Source organism: Rhinopithecus bieti, unplaced genomic scaffold, assembly GCF_001698545.2.
Source record: "Rhinopithecus bieti isolate Rb0 unplaced genomic scaffold, ASM169854v2 scaffold_7884, whole genome shotgun sequence".
Lineage (NCBI taxonomy): Eukaryota > Metazoa > Chordata > Mammalia > Primates > Cercopithecidae > Rhinopithecus > Rhinopithecus bieti.
Window position 1 is genome coordinate 2,152,567 of NW_016806331.1, and position 11,117 is coordinate 2,163,683.

Here is an 11,117-nt window from a genome sequence, read left to right on the forward strand (position 1 = left end):
CTTTGGTGCAGGCGCCCCAGGTGCAGGAGCCCCGGTTGTAGGAGCCTTGGGTGCAGAGGACCCGGATGCAGGAGCCCTAGGTGCAAAAGCCTTGGGTGCAAAAGCCTTGGGTGCAAGGGCTGCGGGTGCAGGAGCTGCGGGTGCAGGGGCTGCGGGTGCAGGCGCCCCGACTGCAGGAACCTTGGGTGCAGGGGCCCCAGAGTGCAGGCGCCTTGGCGCAGGGCCGGGGTGCAGGGCGACTGACGCGGACGCCACCTTATGCAGAACGACAGGGAGGGGGCCCATCGCGCTTTGAAGGCGCGCGTTGCTACCTCCAGGCGGAAACAGTCTTCATGAGATCAGGCAGTGGAACGCGTCAGAGATTAACCACATAGACAGGATCAGTCTCAGCCCGGCTAGGAGCAGTGACCTGTGGGGAATGGATCCGACTCTAATGCCGATGGGAACATGTGGGGTAGGCACACCACAAACAGCCTGCCATAAACACATCCCTAGAACAACTCTTATACTGTGCCGCAGAGGCAGCAGCGCTCCCCTGGAAACGTCAACCCCGTAGCGTGAGGACCGCTCCCGTGCCCCGACACCCACAGGGGCTACTGCTTACCCTGCACAGGGAGCATCAGTGCAAACCCGCCCTGTCCAGCCCCCTCCTGGCTTTGCCCCGCCACCTGCCCTGGTAGCTTCACACAAGGGACAGAATCTCTTGGGAGCTACACGACCCCGCCCATTGCCTAAGAAACCAGAGTATCTCCCTGTGCAATCTAAGGCGAGCACAAATCCCACTGCTGCTCTTTTGCAAGCACCACCTCCTGGCTGAAGGCCAATCAACACAGTCCAGGACAGCATCTCCTGGTAGCATAACACTTCAACCAGGAAGGAGAAAACCGCTGTGCAATCTCAGCTATCACCTCCGCCTGCACCACTCCAGCTAACCAGGAGGTCCTAAGTCTGTCTACACGACCAGTTCATTACCATTATAACCCATGTTCAAGAAAGCCAAGACACTGAAGTCATCCATAACCAAGGAATTTCAGAGTCTGCCTCACTTCTGAAAGTACCAAGAACTGAATCAGGCTATAATTAATTATAAGCATTAAAGTCTCATCCTTAAGGGGCAAAAAAGAAATTTAAAAACAATGAAATACAGTCAAACCAAACATAAATTCAAGAATAATTAGAAGAAATAGTCTACCCAAATGAGATGAAGCCAGAAAAATAACTCTGGTAATGTAACAAAACAGGGTGACATAATACATCCAAAAGATCACACTAGTTCTCCAGTAACGGACTCAAACCAAGATGAAATCTTTGAAATACCAGGTAAGGAATTCAGAAGGTCGATTATTAAGCTACTCAAAATAACAGAGAAAGGTGAAAACCATCATAAAGAAATGTAAAAAGCAGTTCAGGATATGAATAAACATTTTCTAGAGAGATAGATATCAAGAAAACTTAATCAGAACTTCTGGAAATGAAAGACACACTGAGGGAATTACAAAATGCAGTGGAAAGTTTTAAAAATAGACTAGAACAAATAGAAGAAAGAATTTCAGAGCTCGAAGACAAGGCTTTTGGATTAACCCAATCAGACAAAGAAAAAAAAATCAAAAGAAATTAACAAAGTCTCCAAGAAATATGGGATTATGTAAAGTGGCCAAACCCAAGAATAATTGGTGTTCCTGAGGGAGAAGAGAAAATAATAAATCTGGAAAACTTATTTGAGGGAATAACTGAAGAAAACTTCCCTGGCTTGGCAAGAGATCTGGATATCCAAATTCAAGAAGTTCAAAGAACTCCTGGGAAATTAACTGCAAAAAAGATATTCACCAAGGCATATAGTCATCAGGCTACCTAAAGACAACATGAAGGAAAGAATTCTAAGAGCAGGATGACAAAGCAGCAGATAACCTACAAAGGAAAATCTATCAGACTAACAGGAGACTTCTCAGCAGAAACTTTACAAGCCAGAAGGGATTGGGGTCTTATCTTCAACCTCCTTAAACAGAACAACTGTCAGCCAAGAATTTTGTATCCCAGAAAATTAAGTTTCATAAATGAAGGTGAAATGAAGTCATTTTCAGACAAACAAATCCTGATGGAATTTGTCACTACCAAACCAGCACTACAAGAAATGCTAATAGGATTTCTAAATCTTGAAACAAAAGCCTAATATACACCAAAATAGAACCTCTTGAAAGCTCAAAACTCACAGTTCCTATAAAGCAATCACACACACACACACACACAAACTATGTAGGTAACAATTAACATGATGAAGAGAACAGTACCTCACATCTCAATATTAACGTTGAATGCAAATGGTCTGGGAGGCTGAGGCAGGAGAAATCATTTGAACCTGGGAGGTGGAGGTTGCAGTGAGCCGAGATTGTACCACTGTACTCCAGCCTGGGCAACAGAGTGGAAAAAAAAAAAAAAAGATACAGAATGGCAGAACGGACAACAAATCACAATCCAAATATCTGCTGTCTTTAAGAGACTCACTTAACAACAGAATGACTCAAACAAACCCAAGGGAAAAGGGTGAAAAACATGTATTCCATACAAATGGCAATCAAAAGTGAGCAGGAGTAGCTATTCTTATATCAGACAATACAGACTTTGAAGCAAAAATAACAACAAAAGACAAAAATTGTCACTATATAGTGATAAAAGGATCCATTTGACAAGAAGATGTTACAATCCTAAATTTATATGCACCTAACACTGGAGCTCCTAGATTCATAAAACAATTACAACTGGATCTAAGAAATGAGATAGACGCAAAACAATACAGTGGGAGACTTCAATACACCACTAACAACACTACACAGATCTTCAGGACAGAAAGTCAATAGAGAAACAACGGTCTTAAATGACATGCTAGAACAAATAGACTTCACAATATTTACAGAACATTCTACCCGAGATCTGCAGAATACACATTCTTCTCATTAACACATGGAACATTCTTCAAGACAGATCATATGATAGGCCATAAAACAAATCTCAATAATTTTTTTTTTTTTTTAAGAAAGAACCTCACTCTGTCAGCCAGGCTGGAGCGCAGTAGTGAGATCTTGGCTCACTGCAACCTCCACCTCCCAGACTCAAGCAAATCTCCCACTTCAGCCTCCTGAGTAGCTGGGCCACAGACACATGCCACCACACCCACCTAATTTTATTTTTTTTGGTAGAAAAAATATTGCTTTTTTCTACCAAAAAAATGTTGCCCATGCTTGTCTTGAACTCCTGAGCACAAGCAATACACCCGCCTTGGCCTCCCAAAGTGTTGGGATTATAGGCATGGGCCCCCATGCCCAGCCAAGTCTCAATATATTTAAAAAATCAAAATCATATCAAATATCCTCTGAGACCACAGTGGAATAAAACTAGAAATCAGCTCCAAAAGAAACCCTCAAAACTATACCAATACGTGGAAAGTAAGTAATCTGGAATTACTTAAGGAATAAAGATGAACATTTTAAAATTCTTTGAATTAAATGATAATACTGAGACAAGTTATCAAAACCTCCAGGATACAACAAAAGCAGTGCTGAAAGAAAGTTTATAGCACTAAATGCCTGCATCAAAAAATCTGAAAGAGCAGAAACTGACAACCGAATGTCACAGCTCAAGGAACTGGAGAAAAAAGAACAAACGAAACCTAAAGCTAGAAGAAGAAAAGAAATAACAAATATCGGAGCAGAACTAAATGAAATTCAAACAAAAAAATACAAAAGATCAATGAAACAAAAATCTGATTTCTTTGAAACAATAAACAAAATTGATAGACCATTAGCTAGATTAATCAAGAAAAGAAGAGAGAAGACCCAAATAAGCTCAATTAAAATGAAACTAGAGACATTACAACCAACACAACAGAAATTCAAAAGATTACTGGAGACAACTATGAAGATCCTTACGCACATAAATGAGAAAACCCAGAGGGAATAGACAAGTTCCTGAAAACATATAACCCTCCTAGATTAAATAAGGAAGGAATAGAAACCTTAAACAGACCAAAAACAAGCAGCAAGAATGAATCAGTAATTTAAGACTTTGCCAACAACAACAACAAAAAAGCCCAGGACCAGATGGATTCACAGCTTTCTACCAGACATTCAAAGAAAAAGTACCAATCCTACCAAAATTATTCCAAAAGATTGAGAAAGAAGGAATCCTCCCTAAATCATTCTATGACGCTAGCATCACGCTGACGCCCAAACCGGGAAAGGGCATAACAACAACAAAAAAAGAAAACTATAGACCCTGATGTACATAAATACAAAAATCCTCAACAAAATATTAGCTAACTGAATCCAACAGCACATCAAAAAGATAACTCATCATGATTGAGTGGGTTTCATCCCCAGAATGCAGGGACGCTTTAACATATGCAAGTCTATAAATGTGATACATCGCATAAACAGAATTAAAAACTATATGATCATCTCAATATATGTGGAAAAAGCATTTGGCAAAATCCAGCACCCCTTTATGATAAAGTCTCAACAAACTAGGTGTAAAAGGGACCTACCTCAAAATAATGAAAAGCACGCCCACAATTGACATCATACTGAATGGGGAAAATAAAGCATCCCCCTGCCTGAGAACAGGGACAAGGATGCCCTCTTTCACCACTTCTATTCAACATAGTTCTGGAAGTACTAACCACAGCAGTCAGACAAGAGAAAAAAACAGAGGGAATTTAAACTGGAAAAGCAGAAGTCAAACTATCACTGTTTGTATATGATATGATTGTATATCTAGAAAATCCTGAAGACTCCTCCAAAAGATGTGTAGATTTGATGAACAAATTCAGTAAAGCCTCAGGTTACAAAATCAATGTACACAAATCAGTAGCATTGCTATACACTAACTGTGACCAAGCTGAGAACCAAATCAAGAACATAATCCCCTTTAAAACAGCTGCAAAAAATAAAATAAAATATATAGGAATATCCTAACCAGAGGTGAAAGACCTCTACAAGGAGAACTACAAAACACTGCTGAAAGAAATCACAGATGACACAAACAAATGGAAATGCATCCCATGCTCATGGATGGAAGAATGAGTATTGTGAAAAGGACCAAACTGCCCAACTCAATCCACAGATTCAATGCAATGCTCATCAAAATACCATCATCATTCTTTACAGAATTAGAAAAAACAATCCAAAAATTCATATGGAACCAGAAGAGAGCCTGAATAGCCAAAGCAATCCTCAGCAAAAAGAACCAATCTGGAGGCATCACATTATCAGACTTCAAATTACACTACAAGGCTATAGTTACTAAAACAGCATGGTACTGGTATAAAAGTAGGTAAGTAGGTACATATATCAATTTAACAGAATAGAGAAGCCAGAAATAAAGCCAAATACCTACAGACAACTGATCCTCAACAAAGCACCCAAAAACATAAATTGGGGAATGGATACTCTATTTAATCAATGGAACTGGGAAAACTGGCTTGCTACATGTAGAAGAATGAAACTGGATCCCTATCTATCTCTCACCACACACAAAAATCAACTCAATATGGAGCAAAGATTTAAATATAAGGCCTGAAATCATAAAAATTCTAGAAGACAATGTTGGAAAAACTCTTCCAGACATTATCCTAGGCAAAGAATTCATGACTAAGACCCCAAAAGCAAATGCAATAAAAACAAAAATAAATAAATGGGACCTAATTAAACTAAAAAATTTCTGCACAGCAAAAAAAAAAAATAAAAAAAAAAATTTTTGCAAAAAAAAAAAAAAAAAAAAAAAAAAAAAAAATTATAATAATCATCAGAGGAAATGGACAACCTACAGAATGGGAGTAAATATTTGCAAACTATACATCCAATAAAGAACTATCCAGAAACTATAACTCAAACAAATCAGCAAGAAAGAACAAATAATTCCATTAAAAAGTGGGCAAAGGATATGGATAGACATTTCTCAAAAGAAGATATACAAACGGCCAAAACATATGGAAAATACTCAACATTACTAATCATCAGGGAAATGCAAATTAAAACCACTATGAGATACCACCTTACTCCTGCAAGGATGGCCTTTATCAAAAAGTCAAAAGACAATAGATGCTGGCACAGATGTCGGAGAAAGGGAACGCTTAGACATTGCTGGTGGGAATGTAAATTAGTACAACCTCTATGGAAAACAGTATTGAGATTCCTTTAAGAGTTAAAAGTAGATCTAGCATTCAATCCAGCAATTCCATTACTGGGTATCTATCCGAAGAAAAAGAAGCCATTATATGAAAAAGACACTTGTGCACACGTGTTTATAACAGCACAATTCTCAGTTGCAAAGATGTGAAACCAACTGAAGTGTCCACTGACTTATGATAAAGAAAATGCAGTATACGTACACCATGGAATACTACTCAGCCACTAAAAGGAACAAAATAATGTCTTTTGCAGAAACTTGGGTGGAGCTGCAGGCAGAAGTAACACAGTAGTGGAAAACCGAAACCATATTTTCTCACTTATCAATTGGAGCTAAGCTATGAGTATGCAAAGTCATACAGAGTGACATAATGGACTTTAGAGACTCAGAAGGGGGAGGGTGGGAGAGGAGCCGGGAAAAAACTACACATGAGGTACATCATACACTACTCAGGTGATGGGTGCACTAAAATCTCAGAATTCACCAATATATAATTCATCCATGTAACCAAAAACCACTTGTACCCCAAATGCTATTGAAATAAAAATAAAATAAAATAAAATATTCAATTGGTTTCCAGTATCTAAAAAATATAAAATCAACACTTCTGTTTTGTTTGGAAATTCAGAAGAGCTAGTAACACAGAGCCTGTGTTGATAGCCAGCAATAGTTGGCTGGAGGCGAGCTGTAGTTACAGCCTTTATTTGACATTTACCCCAGTCTCCACCTCTCTCTCTTGCCTTTCAACTCTAAACTCATGTCAGTTGGCACTTACCATTAAAGTTGTATTGAAGTGTTTCATGTGGTTAAGTGAAATGCCATATTTCTCTTACCCTTGGTTCAAGAAAATGGGAGCCTCCATTTTATTTGTGAAAGTGAAAAATATCCTTACATATTTACACTGAGGAGTATAAAGGGCCCATAAGGCTCTTTTATGTAAAGAGCTCATACAATTCAATAAGAAGAAACTCAGCTATCCAGTGGGAAAGTGAGACAAAAGAAAAAGTATCACAAAAGAAAAAGTAGACAATGGAACGGCAAAGATGGAGCACTACATGGAAAATTTTCTTGCCCAGCCGGGAACTGGACCCAGTGTGGAGTCCAGGATTTACTCCTGCATAAGGTCAGGTAGAAATTTTAAAGCCCCAAACTAAAACAAATGGAAACAGCTCTGCCCCAGGGTGAGAAAGCAACTCTGCAAAGCCGTTGACCCCAGTGACATGGCTGGTGTGCCTGGGCCTGGGGCTAGGGTCTGCAGGGAAGGAGGAACTCCCTGGGCGTAGCCTCCCGTCCCCATCTGATTCCAGTCATGGTCCCCAAGCAGGACTGCATCACCATCAGACAGAATGTGTGAATGTACAGGAGCAAATGACAGAAGTAGAAACACGAATGGCCCAGTAGTATAGAAAAGACAACCAGCCACACTAATGAATACAGTTACGTTCATTAAAAATGAGGTACCATGCATATTAGGGTTCCCTGGAGAAAGAGAATATATGTGTCTTATACATCTATGGGTATATCTTATCGTGTATATGTCCATATATTTATGTACACACACACACAGATTTATTGTCAGAAATTCACTCAGAGTTTTGGAGCTGACAAGTCTGCAGATTGGCAGTCAGCAAGCTGAAGATCCAGGAAGAGCTGATGTTTCCATTTGAGTTTGAAGGCAGTAAAAAAAACAGATGTCCCTGCTCAAAGGTAGCTGGGCAGGAGAAATTCCCTCCTACATGGAGAAGGGTCAGCTTTTTTGTTCTATTTAGACCTTCAGTTAATTGAATGAGGCCCATCCACATTATGGAGGTCAATCTACTTTACTTAGCTATGGATTTAATTGTTAAACACATCTGATGCCCCTTCACGGAAACACTCAGAATAATTCTTGACCAAGTATCTGGGCACCCAGTAGCCCAGTCATGTTGATACACAAAATTAACCATCACACTATGTTAGATGCATACATTTTTTTCCTGAGAGTTGGGGTCTTGCTGTTGTGCCAGCTGGATGGAGTGCAGTGGCACAATCACAGTGCATTGCAGCCTTGAACTCCAAGGCTCAAGTAATCCTCCTGCCTCAGCTTCCCAAGTATCTGGGACTACAAGGCATATGCCATCACACCTGGTTAAGTTTTTAAAATTTTGTAGAGATAGCCTAAAACTTCTGGACTCAATTGATCCTCCCACCCCGACCTCCCAATACATACAAATTTCTTAAACTGGTGATATTACGTACTAGTGAGGGGAGACAAATCCATGTTTTTATGTGCCAATGACAGAAGCTGCACTAATTATTTGGAGTGCAATAGAGAACTGGCATGAAAGTCAATTGCTGGCCTATGGGAATGTTACCATGAGAACATCATGAACACGCTTTGCAATATCATTTATGACAGGGAAAATAATCACCCCAAGGTCCATAAATATGATACATAAATAAATTACAATAGACCATTCAAAGGCAGAAAAAACTAAGATGTGCATGGCATCGAGTTAAGTGAAAAAACAATCAAACTGAAGAGGTAATGAATCTCGTCATCCGTTTTTTTAAAAAGACAAAAGTAAAACTCACGTGCACACACACACACCTGCAGAGTCAGCCTCATTGTTAAGAGGGCTAACTTTTTGTAGGGAAAGGTGGGAAGGTCCCTTTTTACTTAGTCACTTCTTCATAGCTTGGATTTTTTCAAGCAGGTGCTTGTTTTGAATTTTTTAGAAATAGAGAATTTGGCCGGGCACAGTGGCTCACGCCTATAATCCCAGCACTTTGGGAGGCTGAGGCAGGTGGATCCCTTGAGGTCAGGAGTTCGAGACCAGCCCGGCCAACATGGTGAAACCCTGTCTCTACTAAAAATACAAAAATTAGCCAGGCGTGGTGGTGCATGCCTGTCATCCCAGCTCCTCGGGAGGCTGAGGCAGGAGCATCACTGGAACCCGGGCGGCAGAGGCTGCAGTGAGCTGAGATGTGCCACTGTACTCCAGCCTGGGTGACAAGAGTGAAACTCTGTCTCAAGAGAAAAAAAAATAGAGAATTTTAAGCATGTTTGCTGGCCATAAAAAATGCAGAGAAGAATTTAGAGATGACCTTATTTAATTACTGGGTATATGACAATGAAAGAGTGACTTGCCCAAGGTCATGGGCCTCTTGGATGGAGAACTTGGGGTGCAGCTGAGGGATCCAGTTCCCCAAGTTCGGCAAATCAAGAATTTGTTCCATTAGGTCACTTTTCCTCAGCCAGAATGTTGGGGCTGCGTCAGGAGGGGCTGGTCCAAGAGAGGAGCTCTGCACCCAGCAGTTTACATCGCGCCTGGAGGACAGTTTGCTGAGGCCACTGGGGTCTGCTCCTAGATCCTCTGCTTGTCTCCTGTTTGCCCCACTGGGCCCCCTGAGGGACTTCCGGGCTTTGGTCCCGCCCTGTGGGTAAGGAGGACCAGACAGGGTGGTAACAGAGGACCCAGGAGAACCTGGAGTCCTGGTGCTCAGCAGAGGCAGAGTCTCACCTAATTGGCCACTGTAGGCCAGGATGACTGCATAATTTTTTGCATAGAAAATCTCTTAAAAATCTAAAAAAAAAAAAAAACTCCTAGAAAAATAAGTAATTTAACAGAATCTCAGGATAGAAAATCAGCAAGCAAAATCAATAATATTTCTATATACTAGCAATAAACAATTGCAATTTGAATGTTTTAAAAGTACCAATTACAATAGAATCAAAGAAATGGAACGCCTCAGAATAAACTTAACAAAGGATGTTTAGTTTATGGAAAATCATAAAACAATAAAAAAATTAAAGAAGGCCTACATAAATGGAGAGATAAATTGTGTTCATAAATTGGAATATTCTACATTTTTATGATATCAATTATTTCAAATTTGATCTACAGATTTAGTGTAATCCCAATCAAAGTCCTAGCAGGCATTTTTTGTGGATATTGATGAGCTAATTATTACATTTACATGGAAAGAAAAAGGAACTAGAACAGTGCTATTAGTTACCTATTGCTGCTTAACAAATTACCTCCAAAACTTAGGGGATGAACAGAATAAAACATCTATTGCCTTATAATGTCTGTGTCAAGAACACAGGAGAAACTTAGCAGCTTCGTTCCGACTCAAGGTCTTTCTTGATTGGAGTATCAGTGCAGACTGCAGTCATCTCAAGTTTCAATTGTGGAGAATCCACTTCCAAACTCACACATTGGCCATGGTCGGGCCTCAGAAAATCTACTTCCAAGGTCACTTATGCAGCATATAAGGACTGACCCATGAAATTGAAGTTAACTTGTTCCAGAATAAGCAATGACAGAGAGAGAAAGAGAGAGAGAGACAGAGAACCTCAAGACAGAAGTTACAGTCCTTTTAATAGTCCAAAAACAGAAGTAACAGTACATAATTTCTGCTGTATTTTATTCATTTGATTTATTTCTCTCCCCCATAAAGAATGCATTCACTCCATACCAAGATTCTCCAAAATTTTCTCTCATTATTACACCAACTCAAAGTCTAAAAGTTTATTATATATATTAGGTCCAGGTGTGGATGAGGCTTCTCAGGTGTAGTTTCCCACTTACAGCTTCTTGAATCCAGTTTTTCTCAATCTGGAGAACTGTGAAACTAAAGAGACGAGTTATCTGATCCCAACATCCAACACAACAATGGTTGGACAGGCACAGGATAACATCTACAGGTATTCCTGTTCAGAAAGTGTAGATGGCAGGGAGAAGGGGAGGCACAGATGGGCCATTGGACCACAGTAATTTCAAAATCCAGCTAGAAAAAGCTGGACATTCCTTATATCTCAAGGCCTCGAGACATAATTTTGAAAGAGTACTCAAATCAGAAGCCTCAGTCTTCACAAAACCACCCCAATCCTGGGAGAGACATACCATCGCCTTTGCCATATTCTATTTATTACAGAAAAATAACCGACTCCA